The sequence below is a fragment of the Eulemur rufifrons genome, chromosome 10 (assembly GCF_041146395.1).
Source record: "Eulemur rufifrons isolate Redbay chromosome 10, OSU_ERuf_1, whole genome shotgun sequence".
Classification (NCBI taxonomy): domain Eukaryota; kingdom Metazoa; phylum Chordata; class Mammalia; order Primates; family Lemuridae; genus Eulemur; species Eulemur rufifrons.
In genome coordinates, this window is record NC_090992.1 from 35,946,606 (window position 1) to 35,973,210 (window position 26,605).

Sequence of the window (26,605 nt, forward strand, 5' to 3'; positions counted from 1 at the left end):
AACATTCTCCGTCTGCTACCTTAATTCAAGAAGAGGGTATAATTCAATGGATTTTTCTCCTACATAAGGAACAGAAACTTCTTATGACATATTTGGACAAAATTGGTTGGATTATATTTAAAGGCCATCAAAGACTAAAACAACTAAGTGGCCAAGATCCTGAGAAAATTGCTGTTCCTCTTACTAATTCACAAATTCAAACGGCTTATCAGCAAAACCTGGATTGGCAATCGGTATATCTGATTTTGTAGGAACAATTGACAATCACTCTCCGAAAAACAAATTGTTCCAATTTCTAAAATTAGCTCAATGGATATTACCTAAAATAGTGAAATCCACACCTATACCTCATGCCCCTACCTTTTTTACTGACGGTAGCAGCAATGGTCAGGCAGGTTATTCTGGTCCTCTAACTAAAGTGTGGACAACACCTTATAAGTCAGCACAAAAAGTGGAACTGCAAGCAGTTACTCAGCTTTAACAAGACGCTACTTCACCTTTAAATATTCTTTCTGATTCACAATATGTTGTACAAGCAGTTCTGCCTTGGAAACAGTTACTATTACAGAAACTGATGAAGTTTCCAAGATGTTTCAACAACTTCAGTTGATTACAGGGAATCACCAGTTTCCACTTTTTATTACTCATATCAGATCTCATACTAACCTTCCGGGTCCATTGGTGGCTGGCAATGAAAAAATAGATCGATTACTTATTGGTTCTATATCATCTTTCCACCAGATAGGCTGGTGAGGGAAAGAGTCTGGTTGTCGACTCCAATTCCAATGTTTCTCCACTGCTGTTAGATTGTCTTCTTTATGAATATTCAAAAAATTTAGAGTAAATAAGGCTTGATTTATTCTATCTCTGGGGGACCGTATACCTCCCCCTTTTTGTTTTAATAACATATTTTTAAGGTTTGATGAGTACATTCTATAATACCTTGTCCTTGAGGATTGTAAGGAATGCCAGTAATGTGTTTGTTAATCCACTTAGTGCAAAAGAGTCGATAGTATAAGCAGGGCCGTTGTGGGTTTTGATGGTGGCTGGGACTCCCATATTTGTAAAACAGAAGTGTAAGTGTGAAGGTACAAGTCTAACAGTTTCTCCAGGGGATGGGTAGCCATAATAAGACCGGAATACGTGTCTCTTGTAACATGTACAACGACTAATTTGCCAAATGCAGGAATGTGTGTAACATCCATTTGCCATAATTCGTTTGGTGAGAGGCCCTGGGGATTAACCTGCAGGAAGACTAGGTTGATTAATTGTTTGGCAAGTGGGACAGTGAGAAACAATATGCTTGGCTCGATTATTTGTTATGTGAAATTTTTTAATTACACCTTTAGTATTAATAGGAGTTAATTGATGAAACTGAGTTGCCCCTTAAACAGAACCACCTATCACAATCGTCACTCCTTTCTTCTCCTGGCCAAACGCCACTCATCCTTTAAAGCTGGCTCACATATTGCTTCTCCCAGGGAGCTCTCCCGCCCCCGGCCCCCAGCAATCAGGGTGGGTCGGTTACGGGCTGTGACAAATGCCCTCTAAGATCTCAGGAGCTTAAAGCATCGATGTCTATTTCTTGCTCACGGTACATCTCTGACACGGGTGGTAGGGGGCTCGCACAGTCACTCGGGAACTTAGGCTTCTAGAGGCTCCGTCTTGACATGTGCCTCCACAGCGACAGCAGAGGTGGGGAGAAGAGAAGATGCAGACCCATGCCACCTGGCCCTGGAAGCTTCTGTCTGAAGTGACACATGCCCCACTGTTGGCCAAGCAATAGGTGGAGCAAGTCCTGTCACCACCCTTGAGTTCAACAGGGCAGGGATGTGCAGTCTTCCCTCGGGGAGGGAGATGAGATGTTTGTGGACAGTAATATGGTCTCCTGGGGTCCCCAAGGCAGGCTAGGTGCACCTGCCATTGGAGCCCTTACCTTGCTGTCCTTGTACCGCATCTGACAACATGTGCGTCTTCTCCCCCAGAGAGTGAATCCGTGATCCAAGGTCTGGGGACGTGGGTCTTGCTCCTCTCGGAGGCCCCTTGGCCAGCCCAGGGTTTGGCCATGAGGATGTGTGTGGGCCCGTGGTGGGGGAGAGTGAATGGACGCATGGGCCCATCCCTGCTTCTCTGCAGCACTGGCTCTGCCAAAGGTGGGCTGTGGTGGGCTGTCCCCAGCCCCAGTGACTCTCCCCACTGCCTTCTGCAGGCACCGGGTCCTGGCCATCTCTGATGGGATCGACCACATTGGGAGCCTCCGCTGGGAGCTGGCCTTGTGTCTCCTGGCAGCCTGGACTATCTGCTACTTCTGTATCTGGAAAGGGACCAAGTCTACAGGAAAGGTAAGAGGTAGATCTTCAAGCAGCTAACCTCGGGCAGGGGAGGGCATGAGCTGTTCTTGCTCAAGCTCACAGGGGACCCAGGGAGTGGGGGGAGGTCATGTTGTAAAGGCCAGTGCTTAGGCTGGGAGGTAGGAAGAGCACTGGACTGGGAGTCCACTCAAGGCCCAGAGTTGGCACCACCCAGCTCCACCACGCATTTGCTGCACACCTTAGGATGATTCAGTTTTGCCTGCTGAGCCTCAGTTTGCTCGTCTGTGAAATAATAAAGCCTTGCCCCGTCTGTCTTACTGAGTTGAGTCACACAAGGTAAGTGGGTTAAAGGGCTTTGAAAACTTGGAGGTGCTGGGATCCTGTGATGATTCACGTGTAAGTGACGTGGTTCAGGTGCGTGCAAGGGCAGCTGATACTGGCTGTGTCCACTGACAGGCCCGAGATCTCAGGGATGTGTTTCTCGCACATCTGGAGTCTGTGGCAGGAGCAGCAGCCACTTCTGTCTTGTGGTCTTGCCGTGCCACCTGCACCGTGTGGCCTCTAGGGTCACTGCCTCACCAGGGGAAGAGAAACAGGAACAGGCAGCCGGCTCCTAATTGCCTTGGCCTGGAGGTGACACGTGGCTCTTCCACTCAGGCTGCTGGCCAGAACTTGTGGCATGGTCTCACCTCGCTGCAAGGGCAGCTGGGAAGCGGAGGGCTCACACAAGGATCGGTGCAGAGGTTATAAATGTGTGGCTCACGGCCAAATCCGGCTCACTTATGTGCTTTACTTAAACAGAGAGAGGGGAGGGGAGGAATTCGTCGCCAACATTTAGAAATCAGGAGATTTCGCATGGAAAAAAGAAATCTGATTCTGGCATTGCTTGGAGAGTGAGAAGATTTGGCAGCCCTGGGATTGTGTACCCACACAGCAGCGTGCGGTCGAGCTGAGCTGCAGCCGTCTCTTTCCAGGGGACGCTGGTTGGCCGCAGTCCTACCCGTCCCGATTGCCCCCAATCCTGTGGCTGAGAGCCAGCGCCAGTAGCTCCTCATCTCTGCTACTCATTTTTTTCTTATGGAAAATAGGAAAATGGAGCATTTCTTATGCTGAGGTCACCCTGGCTACCTCTCAGCTTGCCTGCCTGCTTCTTGTAGGCAATTGCTCGTAAACTCTGCTCTAAGTTCTTGGCTGGGGCAGGGCTGTATAAAGCCCTCAAGGAAACAGGAACCTAACACCTCGGGGCCCTTTCGCAAAAGCTGTTGCCCTCAGCTCCCACAGTGGTGAGTAGGATGAAGAAGAAACTACTGAAATGTTTCAGGTGGGTGCATCTGCGGGAGGGAAGTTAGGAGAACACAGCAAAGAGATCAAGAAACTATGCTACAGGTGATAAGAAGGCTGGGGTGTACTAAAGACGGTCATAGAGGTGCCAGGGGGACCACAGAAATTAGAACAGAAACTCTCATGTCCCTTCAGCCAAGGTGATTTTGCTGATCTTTGCTTTTTCTAGTTTGTATCATAAAGACAATAGGATTTTTCTGTTTTTCCAAGTTTAAAATTGTTGCATTGTTGATATACTTCTTCAGACTACATACACACCGTTCCCCTCCCTGCAGTCTCTTCTGGCTAAAGAAGAGAAGAAGGACTGGAGGGCGCAGGGACCAGGACTCAAATCCCAGGTCTGTCACTCTCTAGCAGTGACCTTGGGTACGTTGCTCAACTTCTGTAAGCCTCAGTTTCCTCCTCTGTGAGAGGGTTGTAAGTGTGCTCGCCCATGGGGTGGTTGCGAGGATGAAATGCAAGACGATCAGTGCTTAACAGAGAGTGTAACTAATAGTAAATGGTGAGTAAATGGTGATTTTAAAAAATCTTATAAAGATAAAACATATTCATCAAGAAGTTGTTTCTGAGTGTCTGCTATATGCCTAGAATTATCCAGTGGCTGTCTCAAGGTAGCCTCCGCCCTGCCCAGATCATACGTGCAAGTGCTTCGTGAACCACGAAGAGAAGGAAGCAGGCATCATGGCGGGCATTACTGTTATTTCTACTCCGATTACCACTTCTTGGGAGTTGACGCAGAGGCCGGTGGGGCTTGGTGGGGTGGTGGCTGTGCGTGGTTGCAGGGAGGGCTACTTGGACAAGGTGTTGTGCCTGCACAAGCTTGGGATGTCCAGGCCCATGTATGACCTGGAGCACTTGGGCCCAGGACGTGGCCATAGCAAAGTCCTTGGGAGGAAGCTCAGGCCCATGCTGGGGCCATCTGCCAATGGCTGGGCTGTCGGGCCGGCATGTTAGAGGTTCCAGTGCAGGAACTGGGTTCAAGGAAGGGCAGACAGCTACAAACTGGGAGATTTTAAAAGAGGCTCACGGGGAAGGCAAGAGAGAGAGCTCGTATCCACTGCCTTCTACTCACTTGGCACGTTGCTGAGGGCTTTCTACCTAAATTAGTGCATCAAGTCCTCACAAATTGGGGAGTTATTGCCCCTATTTTGTAGATGGAGAGCCTGAGGCTGAGAGAGGGCGCGTGGCCTGGCCACGGTTCCATGGCGACCCTGCGCCTCCATGCTGACCCCAGAGCTCCTCCCTCCTCACCTCTCCTTGGACTAGTGATGAAGATTCAGAACGTTGTGGTGTCTTGAGTGATGTCATTTGAGCCCCCTCTCCTCATCGCTGGTAGCAGTGGTAGTGCCAGCAGGAATGTGGCAATAGTTGGCAGTGACAGTTAATATTTACTGAGTGCCTCCTTTGCACTCACACGCCTATTCCGTTTAGGGCTTGGGACAACCCATGAGATGGGGGCTGTCATTATCCACCTTTTACAGATGGGGAAACTGAGGCTTGGAGGGATTAAGTGGCTTGCTCAAGGACCCTCCAGTAGGAAGCAGAAGACTGGGATGCACTCTGAGTATTGTAACTGCATAGCCCGTGTTGTGGATAGGTGTACTGTCATGCCTGTCTTCTGCGATGTGGGGACAATGACAATTTTTTTACAGGCCAGTTATGAAGAGTGGTTAATGAGATCGCTTAGCACATAGTAGGTGCTCAGTGATTGTTAGCTGCAGCTTTTCCTAAATGGTGCTTTTAAGAGAAACACTGAAATCAGATGAGCCAGTGAAGCATTTTCCTGAAGACTGGGCCTCTCTTCCATGTGTCCCATGCCCAGGGCCAGCATTAGCACCCAGCGTGAGACGTGGTTTGCTGGAGCTGTGCGAGTCCTCAGAAGCCATCTGGTCCACCTTCCCTTATTTCATGGGTGAAGAAACTGAGGTTCAGAGAAGGGAAGGGACTTGCCCAAGGCCACACAGCGAGTAAGTGTCGGGCCAGGAATGAGTGCCTGGTGCCCCCGTTCCCCAGCTCTTTATAAAGGACACAGTTCTGTGGGTCACATCTGACAGTTTAGGGAGACACCAGGGGTCCCTGCATGGGCAGGTGGACTTTTCAGGGGAGGAGCTGGCACTTTTGCTCCTGTTTACTGCTTGCTCCACTTTGGAGACGAGCCCAGCGTCCAAAGGTTTCTGGGTCCTGTACAAAAATAGCTAAAAATAAAACATTGGGTCATCTGAGACTTCTTGAGTGGGCTGAGGTCACCCCTGCCTCCTGCCTGGGAGACCCTGGCCAGAGCCGTTGTCATGAGGCTGTTCAAGGAGGAAGAAACCCGTCTCCCCATTGCCGTCCAGCTGTGACTGAGCTGGCATTTCCCTTCATCCCCTTCCTGAAAGTTCCAGCCTGCTTCCTATGCTCAGACCTCAGCAGAAATTTCTGTTTATAATAAGCATTCATTAATGCAAGGAAGGACTCCCGGCCCCCTCCTATTTCCAACACCGCAGGTGACGTCCCAGCAGCACTGGCGTTATCATCTCCCCAGGGACAGCTTCCACACGTGTTCTTCTCCTCCTCCCCTCTGGACCCCTCCTCACATGCCTCACGATCTTCTGTCACAGAAGCCGGCATGCACGACCTTCCCGGGGTCACACGAGCAATCTGTACTCTCAGAAGAAGCTACTCTGAGCTGGAGAGATGCTACACTGCCCAGGTCCCAGCTTCAGTGCGGCAAGATGCCTGCCATGTTACCTGTTGTTTAATGGCCACTGGTGGAATGAACGGATCCCACCTGTGCCTTGGTCCTCCGGGAAGGTGCCAGGAATACAAGGGAGAGGTCGGTGGACAGTCTTGTCCCCACAGCGCGTGCAGCCTGCTAGAGTGGGGCCCAGACAAGAGGTTGTAACTCAGAGTATCAGTGCTAGCATTAAACAGTACAACAACTTGGCAATTCCAATGGCTGAGAGTTGGGGCCAGAAAATTAAAGTCCCAGAGAGGTTCCAAAGTTTGCCCAAGGCTACCCCACTTGGAAGGAGCAGAGCTAGGAGTCAGAGCTGGGTCTGCCTGCCTTCTGTAAGCCTGGTCTTCCTCTGTTCTATCCTCCCGCGTGGAGTTTATGTGCAGATTCAGTGCAAACACATAGATACGTTTCTGAGCACACAGTAGGTACTCATCAAGCAGTGTACTTCCCTGCTCTAGTAAGATAGCGTCAGTGTTAGTTCTATGTAGTTATTCTTCCTCTCTCTAGACACTACTGGCAATTCCAGAAATCTCCTGTGGACAAAACCCCCCACCTTTCTCAATTGTATATTAAGTCCTGGGAAAACACAGGATTCTGAAGTCCAAAGCACTTGCTTTCTCTAGGAGGAAGCTTCCAAACTTCCAGGCTATTTGTAACTTGACATCTTCTGGATGAACAGTTTCACTCTGCATATTTGGAACGGGGATAATTGAAATTTAGTGACCAGAGTGTGGCAATATCATTGTGATTTTCCTATGTCCTTATTTTGTTCATCAACCAAATTCTTCTTTTCTGTCCCTGCCACCCTCTCCTCCTCCTGGTTTCTTAGGCCTGAAACTACCAAGCCATTTTGGATACTTCTTATGCAATTATTGACCAAGTCTATTTTTCTTAAAAAACAAACAAACAAACAAACAGCCCCCAAAACATCCTGTCCTCTCCATTTTTGATGTCCACCCACACATTCAACAAACACTGAGCCTTCAGTAGCTCCCCAGCACCTCCAGAGTGCTGAGCAGCAGATTGTGACAGGAAGTCAAAAGAGTTCAGCATCTCGATTCAGCCCTTTCTCTGGCCTTGAATGACAGGGCTTCACCTTTAGTGGGAACCCTGGCAGCAAGGCAGCTTGGAAAGGAGGGAAGTTTTGCGACTCAGTAATACCGGCTTTATTGGAGCACAAAGGCCCCCCAAAGTCCGAGTGATTGCGGGTGGGAGGGGTTCTGCCAGGCTGGGTGGCCTGGAGGAGCGTGGAGTGGGGCCAGGAGGGGGAGGCGGGCTCTGTTAACTCTTACCGAGCACCGCCCGGCACCTGGCACTGTGTGGAGCTGTCCCCGGTGCCCAGGTCTCCCTGGGAAACGGGGGGCCACCCTCCCGTGCGGCAGACACCAGATAATTACAGTGGCCTTGCTCTCAGCGCCAGGCCAAGCACAGCGCTGTGGAAAACTAAGCCAGAAATGAGTGAGGTGTTTGTGTTGTGCCTGCTGAGTATTAGCACTGTGCTAGGCACAGTGGGCAGGTGGCAAAGGAATCACTGGCTCCGCGTCCTGCCCGCCAGAAGGGAGGGAAGCAGATGAAGACACAGGCGGCAGGAAGGGAAGCAGAGCCAGAGCAGTTTGGAGCCGGGAGTCCCGCCACCCCCGGCTTGCCAGCTGGGATTTAGCACAGGCCACCCTGGGCTTCTGCGGCTGTGACCGTTCACGCCTCTTTACCTCTCTGGGCCTCAGTTTCCTCTTCTGTCAAGATCAGCATGACATGTGCAGTGGCAGGTAGGGTGTGGTCACTGGTGAGGGAATGAGCGCAGGCTGGGAATATTTGAGTCCCGTGAACCTGGCCACCGGGTCAGCATGGCCATGAGGTTCCAGGCCAGGGCGACTCATGGGCCAGCTCTGACAGATGTGGCAGAAAGGGGCATTTGAGGTAGCAGCGAGAGATGACGTGAGCCCGGGCAGACCTCGGAGGGGATGGCTGAGCCGCAGCTGGCCTGCTACAGAGGCATCCGCTTGCCGTCACCTGTCACCTGCAGGCAGCGGCCAGCTTGTGCGGTCGGGGTTGTCGCAGCAGAGCCAGTAGGAGGGACGGGGAAGAGCCTGAGCGGAGGAATTGGCGACCGGGGTGCGGCCAGGCGAGTCTGAGGCCCGCTGCTCCGCTGAAGTCGCCAGTACTTTCTGTGCGCTTTACATCCTGAAGTGGCGGCTGGCCGCACGTGCTGTTTCGGAGTCGCCCTGCACACCACGGCGGCAAGTGTGCGCTGCGCACTCGCGCGCCCCTGTGGCATTGCCGTTAGTGACACGACCTGCTGCAGTGAGGAACGGTGCTCGGGAAAGTACTGACTGCGAGAGAGTACGGCCTTGCCTCAGTTCGCATGGTAATCGCATTTCTGGAAAATTCGGTTTATGTGAAAACGAGGTAAAAACACTGTGAGTTTATCTGTAAAACGGAGTTAGAGTCTAGGTTGAATGCTCAGCCCCCCACGACACACACACCAGGAAGCGGGACGTTAGGAAACCTTGAGAAGCAGGAGGGCGTTTTGCTGTGTGGGGCTGCGCCAGTCCGGCATGCCTAGTCCTTGGTCGTTAGATGCGGCACCTCAGTCTTTGTGACGGCTTGGAACCCCACGTGTCTCTAGGTCGCCCCTCGGAGGACAGCACTGCTTTCCTTGCGACCACCGACTTATGCGATGTCATTTGATCTTCACAACAATCCTCCGAAGCAGGCGTTTTTGTTCCCCCTTGACAGACGGACACACTGACTGACGCATTGAGAGGCGCGGTGACCTGCTCACGGCGGTCACAGAGCTGGGACTGGAACCCGCTCTGTGTTTCTACTTCCCTGTGGGCTTTAACACCATGTTGTTGCTCTACAGAGCCATGCGCCTTCAAATTAACTCAACGTGCATTTGTTAAACACCTCCTGGGTTCCAGGCACCCCGGTAAGTCAAGGAGACACAGAGGCAAATATCTAAGACTTGGTCCCATGTAGCATGGGGGGTGGTCCAGAGAGACAGAGAGGACACGGCTCAGGGAAGGCATGGGAAGAGTCGGGGGTGCAGGGCGGGCTGTCCTCCAGTGAGCATGGGGAGAGATAGGCTGGACTGGTGGGCAGGGCCCGCCTGTGCAGGGCGTGTGGGGGCCTCCTAAGAAGTTGACAGCAGAGGAGAGCCACCAGGAGCTCAAATGCAAGGGACGCTACGGCCAGGTTTTCTTTATAAAAAGGCCACTGCGACTGTGGTGGGGGGAACGGGGAGGAGGAATCCGAGGCCAGAACACGTGGTATCTCAGGTAGAAGACGGTGGCGGCTGTGGGGTGGAGAGAAGAGAATGGGTTTGAGAAACATGCAAGAGTGTGGGTCAGTCCCCCGGGGACTCAGTGTAAAGGAGACGGAGCCATCCCAGGTGGAGCCCCGGCTCCGGGCTTGAGTGCCGGGTGGCAGTGCGTGGGGTGAGGTGGGGAAACGCGGTAGGAGGCAGAGGTTTGGCTGGCGTGGAGGGAGATCACGCCCTGGGGGCCCATCTGGTCTGCGGCGCCTGCGAGACTGACGTGGAGACGTCTGGGGGCAGGTGGGCGTGTCGGAGCTGAGAGAGGCGTGTGGCGAGAAGGGGGCTGCCAGCATGTATGCCAGGATTTCTTTACCTGGGGCCCGCGGATGCCTCTAGGTGTCCACGAAGCCCTTGGAATCGTATAAAAACATGGGATTGTGTAGATACGTACATTTTTCTAGGGTGAGGGCCCATAGATACCATCTGATTGTCAAAGGGACTTGTGCCCCTGCAAAATGAGAAACCTCCGGTGTGCGACATTCGTCTGACGTGACGCCATCGTTTTACACACTGAAAGGTGCATGATGCCTCCAGTGACGAAGGACGTTTGCCGGAAGTTAAAATACTTCCAGTTAATCTGCTGTCCACTGTCGTAATATTATTCCTGTGTGACACATGAAACAGTCGCACCAGACTCTTGTTGCCTTGAAGTTTGTTTCTCTTGAAGACGACTCGCAGATTCCGTCCTCAGCTGCGGTGTCTGGAGAATCGTTTGGCGGTCAGTTCTCGCGTGCTGCAGCCTCAGAACCTAACGTAGCTTCTTCTACTTGGCCACATCTTCTTTTCTCAGACCCAGAAAGTACTTGGTTGTTTCTTTGCAAGAAAATATGGAATCATGATCAAATCTCTAATGATTTATATTTGCTTTTCAGTATCAAATTTCACCCCGTCAGATATTTATGTGCCTTTCTGCAGAAACATAGTGTAATCTTTTTCAAAGGCATCCTAAATATCAAACAGCAATTAATTTAGATTAATTTAAAATATTTAACCAACAAAGCCCGTAGCTCAGCTGTAGTGACGATGATAGGAACAGCTCTACCCTTGGTCCCCAGCACTCTGGCAGCAGAAACGACATTGCAGCTGCCGCGTGGGAGACAGCCTGGTTTCAGAGATAATAAAGTGAACAATTTTAAAAACACGCATGTTAGAAATGATGGAAGGAAGCTCTGGGAACAGGTGGGGTGGCCAGGGAGAGAACGCGAGAGGAGGGTGGGAAGGGTGAGGATGGGACTCAGGGAGCGCTAATATTAGGGCTGCGAGGAGGAGGAAGGTGCGGACAGGACACGGAGAAGTTCTCTGAGAAGCAGGGAAAGGGAGGCCTCAAGACGAGAAGGCGGCAAGGGCTGTGAGACGCGCATGGCGAGTGTCCGTCGGAGCTGGCCGTGCTCGGTAAGAGCAGCTTCCGCGGAGCGTGGAGTGTGGGGCTTCCAGGAAGCGGTGCTGGACTGTGACTTCTGTCTTTCAAGAGGTTTACTCGTGAAGTGGGGAGACAGGCTGAGATCAAAGAGGACATGGCGGGTTGTAGCTTGTGTGACATCATTATCCAAGAAGTAGACACAGAAGGAGGAGTGGATTTAGGGGAGAAAGTAATGGTTTAGGTGTTGTGCATGTGGAATTATAGGTCTTCTCAGGAAATCCAGGTGGACACATACATAAGGAAATTGCAAATGTGAGTCTTAAACTCAAGAGATACCACCAGGCTAGCAAGGAGGATTGAAGAGCATTGGGAGCACATTGGTGGCTCCCAAAACCACAGGAGTAGGTGGGAAACCCCAGAAGAGTGTTTAGAGAGAGAAGAGAAGTGGGGTGAGGACAGACTTCTGGGAAACAGCGTGGAAGTCTGCAGAGAGCAACCCCCGGGCGAGCTGCCTGCAGGGCAGGGCTTGCTCCTGCGCCTGGCGCAGCATCTGGCACGTAATAGACGCTCATTGAAGTCAGTTGATTCGTTGGTTGATTAGTTGATTGAAAGAACGCGTGAAGAAATGAACCTGTGAAAGAGACAAAAAAAATCATGGCGAAAAGATGCAGAAAAGTCTAATGAAGACAACTTTTAAAGCTGTGAAGATACAAGGGCAAGTGCCAAGAATCCCTTAGGTTTGGCCGTTTAGGGGCCCTGCTGTCCTCTGTAGTAGAGAGCAGAGAGTAGAGAGGTAAAAGGCAGAAGACAGATTGCTGTCAACGAGGTCAGATCAGGGGGTGAGCATCGATTCCTCATCTAAGAAACGAAGAGAGGTTTTGGGAGGAGCGTGTTGCCACCAGCATAGGTGGCCTGGGGGGATCCGTGTTACTCAGGACTCTAGAGCAGGGGCCCAGGAGAGCCTCCAGCCATTGGCCGATGGGCTGGATGGGAGCAGAGTCTGCCTTTGGGAGCAGGGGATGCCTCCAGCAGCCACGTAGCGCCTTGCTCTGTGTGGCTGCAGGTGCGGTCCTGAGTATCGGCTCCCTTCTCTCCACACCTCCGTCACCATGAGCGTGTTTAAGAGCGTAAGAGGACACGGGGTGGTGCTTCTCATCAGGCAGCGTCCCCCCTGCGGGCAAACCCTCACCTGGGGAATATGTGCTTTAAGGTGCCCTTGGTCACCATGGTGACACCAGCCCTCCAGACTGAGAGAGATGGATGGGTTTTAAATCATTGTTAGCCAAGGTACCAAGTGTGTTTTCTAGGCAGTAAATAATAGCTCCTAATACCAGTGTAAGCTTGGCTGGGCGCTGCATGGAATATTTATGTTGCTTGGGCTTATTTGGGGATTTGTTTTCATTTTTTGTGGTCTTTGTGGTGGAGCTATGTAAAAATCAATAGCATTGACTCCCTAGCTAATCTTAATTCACCATGAAATAGGCTTAAACACCGGACTCCCCCACCTGGTGATTTTTAGATATCCTGTGGACGAGGATTTAAATTGGGCTTGGCCATCTTAAAGAGCGCGGTTGCTATTTAAGTATCTTGTTACCCTTGCGTGCAGGGCTTGTGTCTTTCCCTGGAGGTGATTTTTCCCAGGCTGAAGCACTCTGCCTGCTCTGTGTCCCGAGTCCTTCCTGCTTTACGGAATTTGTTCTAGAACAGGACCCTAGAGCAGCAGGCACAGGCTCTTCCCCCTTGAAGGCCCAGCTCCAGGGGAGCTGTCTGGCACACCACGGCCACCTGAGCTGCCCACTCCCACGACACTGGAGGATGAGCTCCCCGCTGCTGTGCACTGAGCCACAGATCGCGAGCATCTGTCCCAGGGGCAGCTCGCATGTCCCTTGAGGGCAGGGACCCGGCTCGTTCATCAGTGTGCTCTCAGAATCCGCCTGGACGCTGGCGCACAGCGGGCTCCGTGAACGGCTGGAGAATGGAATTCCACATTCAGTTCTTTACTCTCAGCCAGAGAGGCTGAAACGACAACATGGACTGTTTACTGCAAAGCCGACTGCAGACACGTGGGACTCGGTCTGGTTTTGTCCCATTCAGTCTTACTGGGTCATCAAGGTCTGTGTTAATTCATTCATCAACTTTTCCCAGTCTGCGTGGGTCTTCATGAGAAGGCTTTGGAGCCTGCAAAGATGGGTGAGGCCCTTCCCCTTGCACAGACGCCAGGAGAGAGCCAGATGGTGTGACAAGGTAGAATGAAATGGGGCCACATAAAAGGAGGGAGGGGACCTACTGTGTCCTCAGGGCAGGTGTGTCAGGTCACTGTGCCTGGTGCCGTGTAGACATTCTCACTCACAGTGACAGGTGGGAGCTGTCATCCGCACTTCATAGAGTAGGAACCTGGGCTCGAAGGGATTACGTTCACCTGCCGTGTTATTAGCCCCTTCGCGGGAGGGAATACCGAGACCTGGGAAGAGTGACTTGCCACAAATCAGTCACATGCATAGCAAGGGCCGGAGGCTGGATTTGACCTTCGGATTCCTGAAGTCAAGGCAGCGCCTGCATCTGTGTGCCGTATCAGGCAGTGTGCTGCGGGCTGTACCAGGAGCATTTCATCCTGCCAGTGTGGCCCAGTGCCGAGTCCTGGAAGACGTGGCGATTGAACTGGTCTTGCAGGTTGGCGGCATTTGGGTAGGTAGAGAGGAAGAAAGGACCTTCCAGGTGAAGGGTGGGACAACAGCAAGGGTTTTCAGGTGGGGAAGTGCAGGGTTTGTTCAGGGAACACAGGAAGATGTGGTGTGAGATGAGCTTGGTTAGATCACAGGGGAACTGGAACTCCCCAGGGTGAGTGCAGGGGTGAGTGCAGGGGTGAGTGCAGGCTTTGGAGTTGGATGGATCTGAGCTTGAACCCTGCCTTTTTCTAGCTGTGCAACCCTGGGTCAAATGCTCAACTTCTGTGTGCCTCAGTTTCCACCTTTGAAATGGGAATGATAATAATTTCTATGGTTTAGCATTGGATACCATAAGAATAAAGCACGTAGAGCAGGCAATAAATGTTAGTCCTGTTACTATTAGGTGTCCCTTGATCTTCCGTTTCTCCTGAGCGAAGCACTCTTCCCTGCTGTGCCCTCTGCTTCCAACCAGGAAGTCCCTGATTGCCAAATAACGGAGTCTTGGAATTCTGGGGGTTGCAATGAACCATGGGTGGTCTTTGTTGTCCCATCTGTCAGTGAGAAGAAAGAGTGACTCCATTCCCGGGGCTCCTGTTTGGTTTCTTGCCCACAGTGCCCCAGCCCCTGAAGATGCCCAGATGGGCTAATCCTTCCTCCGTGACCCCTCTGGGCCAGGAGTGGCATTTTGGGGTCTGAGAAGTCTCAGCAACTTTCCCTCCATTGGCTGTGCCTGACCCCCAGCAACCACAGACCCCTCAATGGAGAGCTCCCAAGCTCCTTCCCCGCCAGGTTCCTGGTGTGTCACGAAGGCTGGAGGTGTCCACTGTTCTTGGCTTCTCCCAGACGCCCAGCGTCCCCCTTTACGAGACTCGCCCCTCCCATGTGCTGTCTGCGGTGGTGCAGTGGGGTCCCATCCTTCCCTCAGCCCAGCTTGTGAGTGCCTTCTAGCCTTTTCAGTTGGAATTCGGTCTGTCCTGGTTTCCTCCTGGTATAATTTCTTCCCTTCCATCTGGGCACTCTCTGCACCCTGGCCCCCAGCTGCCACAGCTGTTGGCTGGCGTGGGGACTCCAGAGAGGGGTCTCATCCCCAGTGGCCACGCTGGCTGGCCCTGGCCGTCCTTCTCTCCTCCCACGTCCTTCGTTCCAGGGCCTGGCTGTCGCAGCTCCGCAGAGCAGCCGCGTGTGCTTCCTTTCTGTCCTGAGGTTTTTGTCTCTCGGGCTCTACTCACCCAGATTTTCCCAGCCAGTGAATCACTGCCCTTTGACACCAGCCTCCTGCTGCCGCCACGTTGGCAGCCACCCCCACCTGTCAGGGAGAAGGGCCCACAAGGATTTCAGGAGCCATTTCCCGCTCCCCCTTATCCTGAGACGGGACTGCCCGCAGCCTCTCCGCCTGCAGTCTCAGACCCTCGGACGCGCGGTGCTCTGCCGGCCAAGGCCGCTCGCTGGCTGGGTTGGAGAAGCGTTGCTTATTGCACGGGCAGGGTGAGCAGAGGCCATCGCAGTCTTTCTAGCTATTGAGCAGTGACTTCGTGTCACGTGCTTGGCTGAATGATCTTTAGCCATGCTCACGTCATCATTCAAACAGGCATTGTCCTCACTTCACAGGTGAGGGACACGGAAACTCAGGAAGGGCTCCCGGACCTTCTAACCACGCACGCACCCGTTTAGAATGGGCCGGCCCATCAGGCCCTTTCTAAATTGTGACGGAGATGGTTAAAACTGTGACTTCCCAAGGCATGGTGATATCTTTGGCAGATCTGTTCTGACTGCTTTGTTAACTCCTGGACTAGACCTTTCTGGAGACTGTGACTCTATTGCCATTCCTGGTTGACTCCAGGCATAGAAGGATGGTCACTCTCGATGGTCCACCTTCCAGATCTTCAAGGCGTCCTCAGAATCTTCTCTTCACAGCTGAGGAAGGGAACAGTGGGCATGATTTGGGCTGGTGCCTTCGTTTAACAAAAAATGATGCAGACTCAGAGCAAGAACAGGTCCTACCCCAGACCACAGGGGCAATTCTTGGTTGGATATTTAGGTTCCATGTTCCACTCCTTGGAATGGAGACCTCGGAGAGCAGCGGATAAACAGGATGGTTTCTTCTTGCCTCGCGTGGCAGTCCCGGTGTGAGCTGCCTGGTTTCAGGGACCCAGACTCCTGTTCTGTTGCTCTGCCTTCCTCAGCATGTGGTGTCGCCTTGACTTTATTCCAGCCTGTGGGGAGGGCAAGCAAGGAAGGATGGGAGACAGCCATTCCCTGTAAGGACATCACCTGGGAGCTGCATCTGGCACCTTTGTCTGCATGTTGTTGGCCGGAACGCAGTCAGACGGCCATAGCACCTGCAAGAGAGCCCGGGCCATGTTGTCTTCATTGTAGGTGGCCGTGGGTCCCGTCGAAAAGGGGGTTTCGTTACTGCAGGAGAGGGAGAGTAGATCCAGGCTTGTGGGTGCTTAGCTGAGGTGGAACAGGGACAGGGACCGGCCTGTTCCACTCATGGTGATGCCATGAAGCACGGATCCCAAGGCAGGCCGCCGTTTTGCTATGTTATTTTAGGCTCCACACATGGGCTAACTTTGACAGCTAATGATAAACCACTTGTCATTGCACAAGAATTATAACTTTAGCTCCACATGGAAATACCGCTGCATTGTTAAAATACCATAATCTACTTGAAGCAATACCATTATTTTCTTGTGAAAATATGACTCTACCTATTTAGAAATTGGTTACTTAAAGCAGAAAGTTTTTCCTTACATTTACTATTTCTCTTAGAATGTTCTAGAACAACCCCTCTAATGACAGTAAAAATCATGGGGAGGACAGATATGTCCGTGGTGGCCCGCCTTCCTCAGATTTACTTTCTCCTAGCATCTCATCCCAAAGATCAATAATATCTTAGTGTAGGTTATGATGCACTATTTGGTGACTGCCGGGAATTCAGGTAGTGGTCTTTAAAAAGCCAAAGTGGGGAAAATCTGTTGATATTCGAAAGAGTGATTATGTAAGGATAGGTTGCTCACTACTGGGCTTTCCAGCCCTATGGGACGGGCAGATGTGCCCCAGAGACAGAGGCGAGGCCAGCTGGGAGAGCAAGAGGGAGGGCTGGGATTGCACGGTGTCCCCCTGGCTGGGGTAGTGGGTGACGATGAGTTGCTACCAAAAGTCAGGCGAGCTGGACACTTGGGGGAAAGAGCAGCTGGAGAAGACAGGATGGCAACGTCTGGCTGGGTGTGCAGCCAAGAGTGCAGCACGTGTGGTGGAGAGAGCAGACTTCCAAGCACTTCAGCTGTGTCCTGGAGCAAGCCACTCCCCTTCCTAGGATCCAGTGGGGCTGGGGTGGGGAGAGGGCTTTTCTGCAATGGGGGAAAGAAACTACTCAAATGGTATAAAGATCAGTTAGAGAAACTATGTGAAATATCTCTGGCGCTCAGTAGGTGCTCAATTAACAGCAGCATCTTCCATGGCTCTCGGTAGCCAGTTCACAGAAGGTTCAGCCCAAATCCAGGTCAGGACCCTGGATAGCTCCAGAGAGTCCTGGTCCTTTAGAAAGGGTTGTGGTTGACAATGGACTGTTCTCCTAGAAAACACTGTGAGAGCTGGGAAGGACCTCAGAAATCATCCATCTGGTATTTCCCACAAATACAGAAAGAATTCTTTCCACTGGTGACCCACAGGACGATTTCAGTGATACGTGAACCCAGATTAAAGACTATTCAATCACATAGTGAGACAGTTATTCCCTCTTCATGTCTCTGAGGGTGGAAGATATGGTGAGGTCCTGGTTTATCTTCAGCACCTCTCTGGAACTTGCTACTCTTGCTTTTGAACAAAGAGAGCACAGCTCAGACCGAGAGCCTTTGGCTAGAGTTTAATCACATTTTATTTTCATTACATTTATTTTTGTGGTTACTTTCTATTTGCTGTAACAGATAATAGTTTTTTGTTTATGGTGGTAATTCACAATTTTCTCATTACATATATTTATTTGATATAAGGTAGTATACTGATTTACAGAAAATATAAGTAAATAATACAAAGTTGATACATGTATATGGAAAAAAAAAACCTGGGGAAAACGTATGAGTGATTGAAGCTTGGTTCTGCTATCCCTGCCTCTTTGTAGATGGTGAAATGCCAGCCCAGAGAGGGGACAGAGCTTGTCCCAGCTGCCCAGCACGTTGGGTCGTCTGACCCGGTGGTCCTGGGTTCTTGCCCTCGCGCTGCGCTGCTTTCCAAATGCCTTTGGAGTAACACTCAGCTTCCCAGCTGACCCCACTGTCCTGGAGACTTAGGGTGGGGTGGCCCTTCTAAACTGCTGTGGCCTTCCCAATGATCAGACAATCTCCCTGCTAGGAAATAAACAGCTGTGTCCTGGAAGTAGGGAGAGAAACACCCCACAATTCCAGTATTGGGATGCAAGTGAGCAATTAGGGTCAATTAAAACAGGATACGGTACAATTACTACCAATTGTGCTAACGTTTATATTCAGAAGGTCTTGACCTGCTGAAAGGTATCAAACAATACTAAAAAACTCTTTCTTAACCAAGGGTGTGTTTTGGGTGGTGATGCCTCCTTTCAGGGACCTGAGCATTCTGACGGATTGGGCCCTCCTTTCCCCACGCCACCTCCTGGGTCTGAGCCACCACTGGCAGTGGCCAGGAAGAGCCAGGCTTGATGGCACCTTGTCAGAGGCCTTACTGTGCCCATCACCAAATGCTGCATAATTTGGCATAATGCCCGAGCCCTGCTGTGGCCTCTTGCCTCGTTCAGACAAATCTGGGACCTCAGATGTCTTGAAAGGGACTCTGGACTGTGCCAGGAAGCACCTGGCAGCTGAACTTCCCTGCCTTCTGTATCTGACCCGGTCCGTCTTTTCAAACCACATCTCTTGTGTCCTTATTTAAAAGCCTGCCTCTTAAAATCGGATCCAATTTTCTGAATCCCATTTTATGTGGCTCCAGCGTCTCATCTGGACACAGCACAAAGCACTGTCCCCAAAGGCCTGCACTCTAGCCCAGGAGTTCCAGATCTCGGCCTGCTGGCTTGTTTCTCCATCCAACCAATAGGTCTTGAACAAGTCTTATGTATCTTACTCTGTTCTGGGCGCTGTGGATACAGCAGGGAGAGTAAAAGGCAAAGAGTTCCTTTCACTTTATAAATCTTAAACTTGCAAGGCAGGAGAACAGCTTTAGGTGCTGGGAGGATGCAGGAATGACGGGGTGATGGGTGTGGGGTGGGGGTCGGGGAAGACACGGCAGCTCATCCTCCGAGCAGCATCTGGGCGGACGATGTGGTTTATAGGGTCAGAGGGCGGCCCCTGTGGGGAGACAGAGGATGTCAGATGGACCGCTCTGAGCCTCTGCTCTCGGACGTCAAGGGAGATCGGACGACGAGTTCTCGACTGGAGGAGTCCTGAGCCTTGCGGGGTTTCAGATGCAGGACGAACACCCTGGGTGGCCGAGGAGCTGGGGATGGACGCTGTGGACAAAGGGGAGGCCGAGAAAAGACACAGAGGCCTAAGAAGCCTGGCACGTTCCCCACAGCAGGGAACCTGGTAGCTGGGGACGGGTGGAGACCGGCCAAGTCACACGGCAAGCCCAGGCAGAGCCAGGATTTGAACCCGGGGTCATCTGACTCAAAGCCCAACCCTTTCAACATGTCCCACTACTGTGACTGTGAGGCCGGGAGGTTAGACCAGAGCAGCAGGGAAGAGACACGCCAGCTTAGCACTTTTGAACCTCCGGCGGCAGCGTGGACAGAGCGGGCTGTCAGAACCAAGGAGTGGTGGTGACGGGCCCTGGCGAGGGAGGTGAGGACGGGGTATAATTTCAGAATATAGTTGGACATCCCATTGGCGGGACGTGATCACTGATTGAATGTGGGGGAAGCTGAGGGAAGAGGTGAGACCAACTCCAGCTTGAGCACCTGGGTGACAACCTGGAGGCTCCTAGATGTCCCAGGGGACAATACTCTGTGCCTATTTCTGCTTCCTTGGCTAATTCCATATCTCCCCTGCTTGAGTCAGCCTCTTCCATTCCTTGCTTATCTTTGGAGACCCAGCTTCAGCCCACTTTTGCAGACAGGAGAAGACTGGGTCCCCTCTTAGGGACCCTGGAAGCACTTTTCCAACCTGTTCTATGGCCTCGTTGCCTTGTTTGACCCCGCTCGTGTGGTGTCGTGACCCCAGGAGTCTCATTCCTGCATGCGTACACGTCCTTGAGGACGAGACCTAGGTCTTACCGTTCTGTCAACCTGCAGGAGACCCTGAGAATGCATAAACGACACGTGAACTAGACCAAGCGTAGCTGATGGTTGGGTTTCATCCCAGCTGATTATGGTGGCCACCCAGGCTTAGCTGCAAAGAGTACTGTGATCAATTCGTGATGTCTGGCAAGAGCACGGGGGTGGGGGTGGGGGGGAGGGTGGCAGCCTGTATGTCATTTATGTGCAATCCCTTGAAGGCAAGATCTTTACAGTTTTGACAGTATATAGCTGTTCTCGGGAAACATCAAAGAGGACGTCCCAGTGTCTGGCACGGCCAGAGGTGGAAAACAGACTAGAAGGTTTTAGAGAGCCAGGACCACGGACAGATGACAGCTGTCCTCAGCATTGCATGTCAGCTTTCACACACTGTCCACTTGTGGGACTGTCACAGTGATGCCCTAAACCACCTTTTGTGCCCTGGCTGGAGGCTCTCAAACCTCGGCTTAGAAATGGTTTTTCTCGGTGAATGCCTGCCAGCCGGTGGTTGCATTTTGGCAGCCCGACTCACTGTCTGCACTGTGGTCTTTGAGCAAGTCATTTGAATAGTTTATTTCCCTTGTGGTTTTATAAAAGAAACATAAAAACGAAGGTGTGGACAGCAGTGGAGGGAGTGTAGTTCTAAAGGTAACTAACGTAGAAGCAGAGCGTCGATTTAGAACTTCAAACGATGGAATTGCTTCAAAATCGTCACCAGCCATTTAATACGTGATGCCATGTAGGAACTGCAGAGCCGTGGCTGCGTGTGGTGCCAGGGCACAGCGAGGGTGGGTCTGGCCAGGCTATGAGTGTGCCCCTTAATGACACACCAGTGGCCCAGTCCACTCCATATAGACGGACACGTCATAACCAGTAAGTCCAGTCACATCAAACTGGTCCCACAGGTGAAGGACAAATTTCTGTGATTTTGAGTTGTTCTTACGTTTTACAGGGTAATGTTCTTTAGGAGTGAAGGTAGCTAAGTTCCAGAAATATCACGGGTCCAAAACAGGTCAGCTCCTGGGCATTCTAGACAATTAATCTTCTGACACTCACCAGAGACAAAAGTGGAAATTATCAAATGAAAGCAGACAACTTCATCCTGACTTTTTATAGACTTAAGCTGATTGAGGGGTTTATCTTGGAGGCAAAGAATAAAGAATTTATGTGAAATGCTGAAGGTCTGTCATAGACGCTGCCTGTGACACCGAGTGACACTGGAGACTTCATAGCACTGTCAGCTCTGTGCAGGAACCGTCGAGCCCTGCTGGTTGCTGCCTCTTCTTAGTTTTTATTATTATGAATACTGATTGCTGGTCTCTCATATACTTGACCTGCGTCCCCTTCTCTGAATTACATTATATATGACAGCAAGAGATTGTTTGCGGCACCCACGGTGGATTTGGAAACGGGGGTGCAGGAACCGGTGGGGCAGGGCCGTGAGTGTGCTGGGGAGGCTGCCGTCACCGTAGATTAGAGATGTCACATCCTCACATCCTCTGGGAAAAATCATCCAGCCCTCCAGGCTGTGTCCACAGACCCCCTGTCACCACGCCCTGCGGGCTCTAATTGCCTGTTTTTAGGATGGGGTTTACATCTTTGCTTTGTCATTTACAAACCAAATGACCTAACTTCTCTGAGCGTCTCACCTCTGAGATGGGGACTAGCAGCAGCGTTCGCACGGCTGCCCTGCGGCCGGCCTGGCGGTCGGATGCAGGTGGCCAGGCCTCGCCGTGGCTCCCACGTCCCCTGCCGTTCACTTGCTGGGTGATCCTGGGCAACTTACAAGTGCCCTCTCTGTCCTTTGTCATATGCAAAAGAGGGTGACCATGCCTAATCACAGAGTGACCACCTGGTGTATGCCCGTGCTGAATAGACGTGGCCATTGTTTTCATCATGGGTAAAGGGCTGGGCAGGTAGTAGGCATTTTTTGCTGCCTTCTTCCTCCCATCCCCATTTTGCATGTTCTGAACTCCCGGTCGTCCTTTCTGGGCCAACAGCTCCTGGGAGAAGCCCTCCCCGACTGCCCTGCAGCGAGGGGCTCCCTCCCTATTACCCGCCATCTTTTGCGCTTCCTTGATCACATGACGCGTGATCTGCCCACCTGCAGGTGTGTCCTTCCCACCAGCTGGAAGCCCCTTGGCACAGAGATGCCCGCCCTGTGGTGCCGTCTTGTCTGTGCATCCCGGGGCCTGGCTCGGCGCTCGCTGCCCAGGAGTGTTTGTGGCGTGTGAGTGAGGGAGGGCGTGGGCGGCTGAGTGAATGAGTGAGTGGAGTGAAGGCCGGGGCTCCTGGTCAAAGAACGGGCTGAACGGAGTGTGAGGCTGGCCTAGAGCTACAGGTCTCGAGCACAGGTCCTTCACCTGGTGAATGTGAGCCGGAACCATCCAAACGCTGGCACGTATCTGTGCCTGTGCACGTCCTGGGGGGAGGTCCTCAGCTGTCGTCACATTCTCAGGAGTGTCCCTGGCCCCTAAATGTTGACAAGTTGCTGATCTAAACAGAAGGGCTAGGCAGGCCCCACTGAAAGGACAGAACTATGTGATTGGAAGAGAGGATGTGACAAAGGAGAAAAAATCAGAACTGGTGGGACACCGAGTCCTGCAGGGACCTCAAGTAGGGGGCGTGGCCATGTGCGCAACCCCGGGACGGGAGCTCCTGTAGTCTGTGCAGGCCTCGCCGGCTCCTCCCGGCAGCTCGTGAGCGAGGAAGCTCAGGGAAGGTCTCTGTGTCTTTCACGGTCTCGATTCTTACCCAGAATCCGCCAGCCGAAAGGGCCTGTCGGGTTCGCTGGGTCCTCACCAGCCTCTGAGAGCGCCAGGCCCAACGGATTCCGGGCAAACGCTGGGTCTTTCCTGCCCAGTTTTCCGCCCTCCCTCCCCTTCCTTTCCCTTTGCTCGTGTTCATTATCTTATCCTATCCTATCTTTGGCTATGACGACTTGAATTTCATTAAGAGCAGTGGTTTTCAAAAATGTGAGCCTTGGCCTATTAGTGAATTCTGAAATGGATTTAGAAGATCATGACCAGCTTTTATAAAAAACACCAAAACAGAGTGTGGTAGAAAATGTTAGCGTGCGTTACACACTGAGTGTTACTTTACAAAGTTCCCTTTTCAGCTCTGTGTGTACTGGATTGTGATACACGTTTCCTTCCATGGGTTGTGGTCCAAGGTGTTGAACAAGCGCTGCTACCAAGCACATCACAGGCATCCAAAGGACACTGGTCTGAAGCCCCAGCCCGAGGGGACGGTGGTGAGGATGAGGCTGGAGGCTGCACTGGGAAGCCCTTCCTCCCTGGGCTTGCCACGTGGCCCACCCCATCCCCTTTCTTCCTAGTCTATCTCCGTTTTGCTGTGTTATGGTAAGAACCCTCGGCATGGGATCTACCCTCTCAGCGAATGTTCAAGTGTGCAGCGCACTGTCGCTGACTCCAGGCACAGCGCTGTCCCGCAGGTCAAGTGCATCTCGCTTGTCTGACACTTTGTGCCCCTTGCTGAGCGACTCCCCATTTTCCCTCCCTCAGCTCCCCACAACCACCATTCCAGTCTTTGATTCTATGAACTCGACTATTTTAGGTGCCTCACATAAACGGAATCATGCGTTATTTCCGTGACTGGCTTCTGCAGATGAGTGGACGACGCAAACGTGGTCCGTGCATTCCGTGGAGTACTAGTCAGCCCTGAAAAAGAAGGGACTTTGCAGGATGCGGCAGCGCGGACGGATCCGGAGGACGCTGTGCCAGGTGGAATGAGACAGTCGCTGTCACCCCTTCTTGATTCTTTCCTCTCCTCTCCTGGACAGGTTGTGTACGTCACCACCACATTCCCCTACATCATGCTTCTGATCCTCCTCATACGAGGGGTCACGTTGCCTGGGGCCTCCGAGGGCATCAAGTTCTACCTGTACCCCGACCTCTCCCGGCTCTCCGACCCGCAGGTAAGAGTTGCTTCCTCGATGCACAGTGTCACCGGCCCCACCAGGAAGCCCTCTGCAGGGCCCCTGCCACCGGCCACCAAGGCTCACTGGCCGGTTGAACAGGTGGAAGCCTGTGCGCTCCTTCTCAGGACAATTTTAAATGCATAAATTAAATGTGTAGGAAATCAAATATTTTGAAGTACAGTTACCAAAGCATTTAAGAAGGCGGATTTGTGACATGGTCACATATGCTCTATTTTTCTCAGCACCTTAAGTAGACAGGTCCGGCAGCAGACCTGGTAACGTCCACGGTTTCAAAGCAGCAATGAGCACACAGGATGCTCTGAGATAGCTGCACTGTGATACGAAAACGTCTGGAGTTTCTACTGCTGACGGTACTGTGGTTCGTTGCCTACATTCATAATTGAAGCAAATACTAAATTTCCCTTGGAAGTTAGTGAAAATTTAAAAAAAAATCCCTCCCCAAATCGCAGATCTCTGCAGTAGAACATCCCAGTGAGAGAAACTGGGTCTCCATGGGTGAGCAATTTTCTTTGTCGAGGTCGCTCACAGGAGGGAAGGAATTGGAGAAGCTGGCTAGCCTGTCGGTTGTCTTTGGTCAGGCATTGGTTGCTCTGAGTAGTAAGTCCTGGCTGTTTATGCCTAAGCCTCTCTAAGTGGCTACAAATTAAACAAGAGGTGAAAGCAGAGCATCTTACCAACAAGGCGGTTTTCAACCTCCACTGGGTGTTAAAGCCTCCTGGAGTGCTTTTGAAAATCCCAGTTCCCAGAGCACAGCCCAGGCCAATTACAGTACGCTGTCTGGGGGTGGGTCCCAGGCGTCAATATCTTTTAAAAGTCCCCAGGTAATTCCAGTGTGCGAAATAACGTGCTTAAAGATATGTGAGTGGGCAAGGACGCACCCATTTTTCTATTAAAACAACACAGAACACGTGGAATTACATTTTTCAGATAGAACCTGAAGCTGGCGAGAAATCTCACGTCTGCAGTCTGTGCCTTCCAGTCACCCTGTGAGGGGAGCCTGGGGGCAGTGTTGGCGGCGGGATGGTCAGTGCGGCTCAGGTGCCCCTCACCGCAGCGAAGGGAGCAGATGGTGGAGTGCAAAGTGCTCATTTTGTCTCGGTTTGCCACGCCTCGCAGGGCTCGGAGGCCCAGGGCACCCCCGGCGCCTGCACTGCGTCCTGAGTTGCGGGCAGAATCCCTGGGAAGAAGCAAATTAGCTTCTGCTGGCCTTGCCCGCTCTGGCCCCTGATGGCAAAGGCTCCGTTGAGGAAGCAGTTTTGGAAAACGTGTTCGCTAAGTCACTGGTGTGTGTATTTTTGTGAGGCCCACACATGCTGCCTGTTCCAGGACAGATTTCCCGTCCTCTCCTCTGCTCAAGGTGGTCAGTCAGGAGGTCCTGAGCGTCGCCCAGGGTTTCCAGACCTGGCTGACCATCAGAATACCTTGGAACTTGTCACAAATGCAGATGCCAGGTCCCCCTCCTGGAGGGTCAGTTTCAGTGGGACTGAGATGGCCCCTGGTGTAAGTATCATCAGGAAGTTTCAGAGGAAATTCTGATGATGGAAAAAGTTTGGGAAAATCTGGTTGGCACCTACGACCTCAGAGCTCTACAAATACACACACACACACACACACACCCCCGAGGTGAGGCCAGACAGTTCACCATTCGGATCTTCTGCCCCAGTCATCCCCGTTTCCTACCGTCTCCTCCCTTTCAGGCCCTGGCTACCAGGCCAGTGCTCAGCTGCAGGGCTGGGCCACGGAGCAGCCACTTAGTGGCTTAGTGGAGAGCACATTGGGCTGTTGCTGGGACGGGGACTTCCCTGGTTCTCCCCTGACCCTGAGTGACCTTGAGCAACTTCCTTCTCTCCTCTCCCGTCTGGGCCTCAGTTTCTCCACTGATGACATGAACGGGTTGAATTCAGTCAGTGGTTTTCAAAGTGGATGTGGAGAGCCCTGGGTTTTCCATGAGCTTGGGTTGGCAAACTGCCACCTTCAGGCCGCATCCAGCCCTCTGCTTGTTCTTATAAATAAAGTGTCATTGGAACATAGCCACGTTCTGTGGTTACACGTCGTGTGTGGCTGCTTTAGTGCTGCAAAGGCGGAGCTGAGTAGCTGAGACGGAACCCGTATGAACCGCTGTGTTGGGGCTCCTGAGACCACCGCACATTCGGTGACTCACTGGAAGGACTCAGGGGCAGTCACGCTCACGAGGACGGTCTATTTGCTTCACCAGCAAGAGAAAAAGCCCCATGAGCCAGCCAGGGTCCGCAGGAAATCCACACACAGGCTGCTCACGTTCTCCCCTCAGGACGCGCACCTTCCTCCAGCGTTGACATGAGGCAGCACGTGAGCACCGGTTCAGCCCGGAGAAGCCTTCCTGTGGCTCAGGGCCCGGATTTTCAATGCAGTGTTTTACTGACTGCACAGGTGCTCTCTGCCTGCGTGACCAGCCACAGCCCTTGGAATTCCAGGCTCTCAGAGGAAAAGCAGGAGTAACCAGGAGTAACTGGAGCATAATCTCACTAGGAATCTCTGAGAACCAGTGCAGAATTGTGCCTCAGAACTGTCCCTTCAGAGGCAAGGGGGTCCCCATCACTCATTTGCAGGGGCTGGTCTCAGGAGACATCAGATTTTTGGTGCTTCTGCCGCCGCGCACAGAAGCAGAACGGGCGTGGCCATGAGAAAAATCCTGTCTGCAGAGAAGCAC

General features: G+C 52.2%; 1 long non-coding RNA gene across 1 annotated transcript; it reads left to right on the forward strand.

Annotated features, from left to right (window-relative positions):
• Positions 1–2,208: 2,208 nt before the first annotated feature.
• LOC138393249 (uncharacterized) lies at positions 2,209–26,198 on the forward strand. The gene is made up of 3 exons (XR_011235117.1): positions 2,209–2,342; positions 23,758–23,892; positions 24,844–26,198. It is a non-coding gene; the product is annotated as an uncharacterized lncRNA (long non-coding RNA).
• Positions 26,199–26,605: the final 407 nt, after the last annotated feature.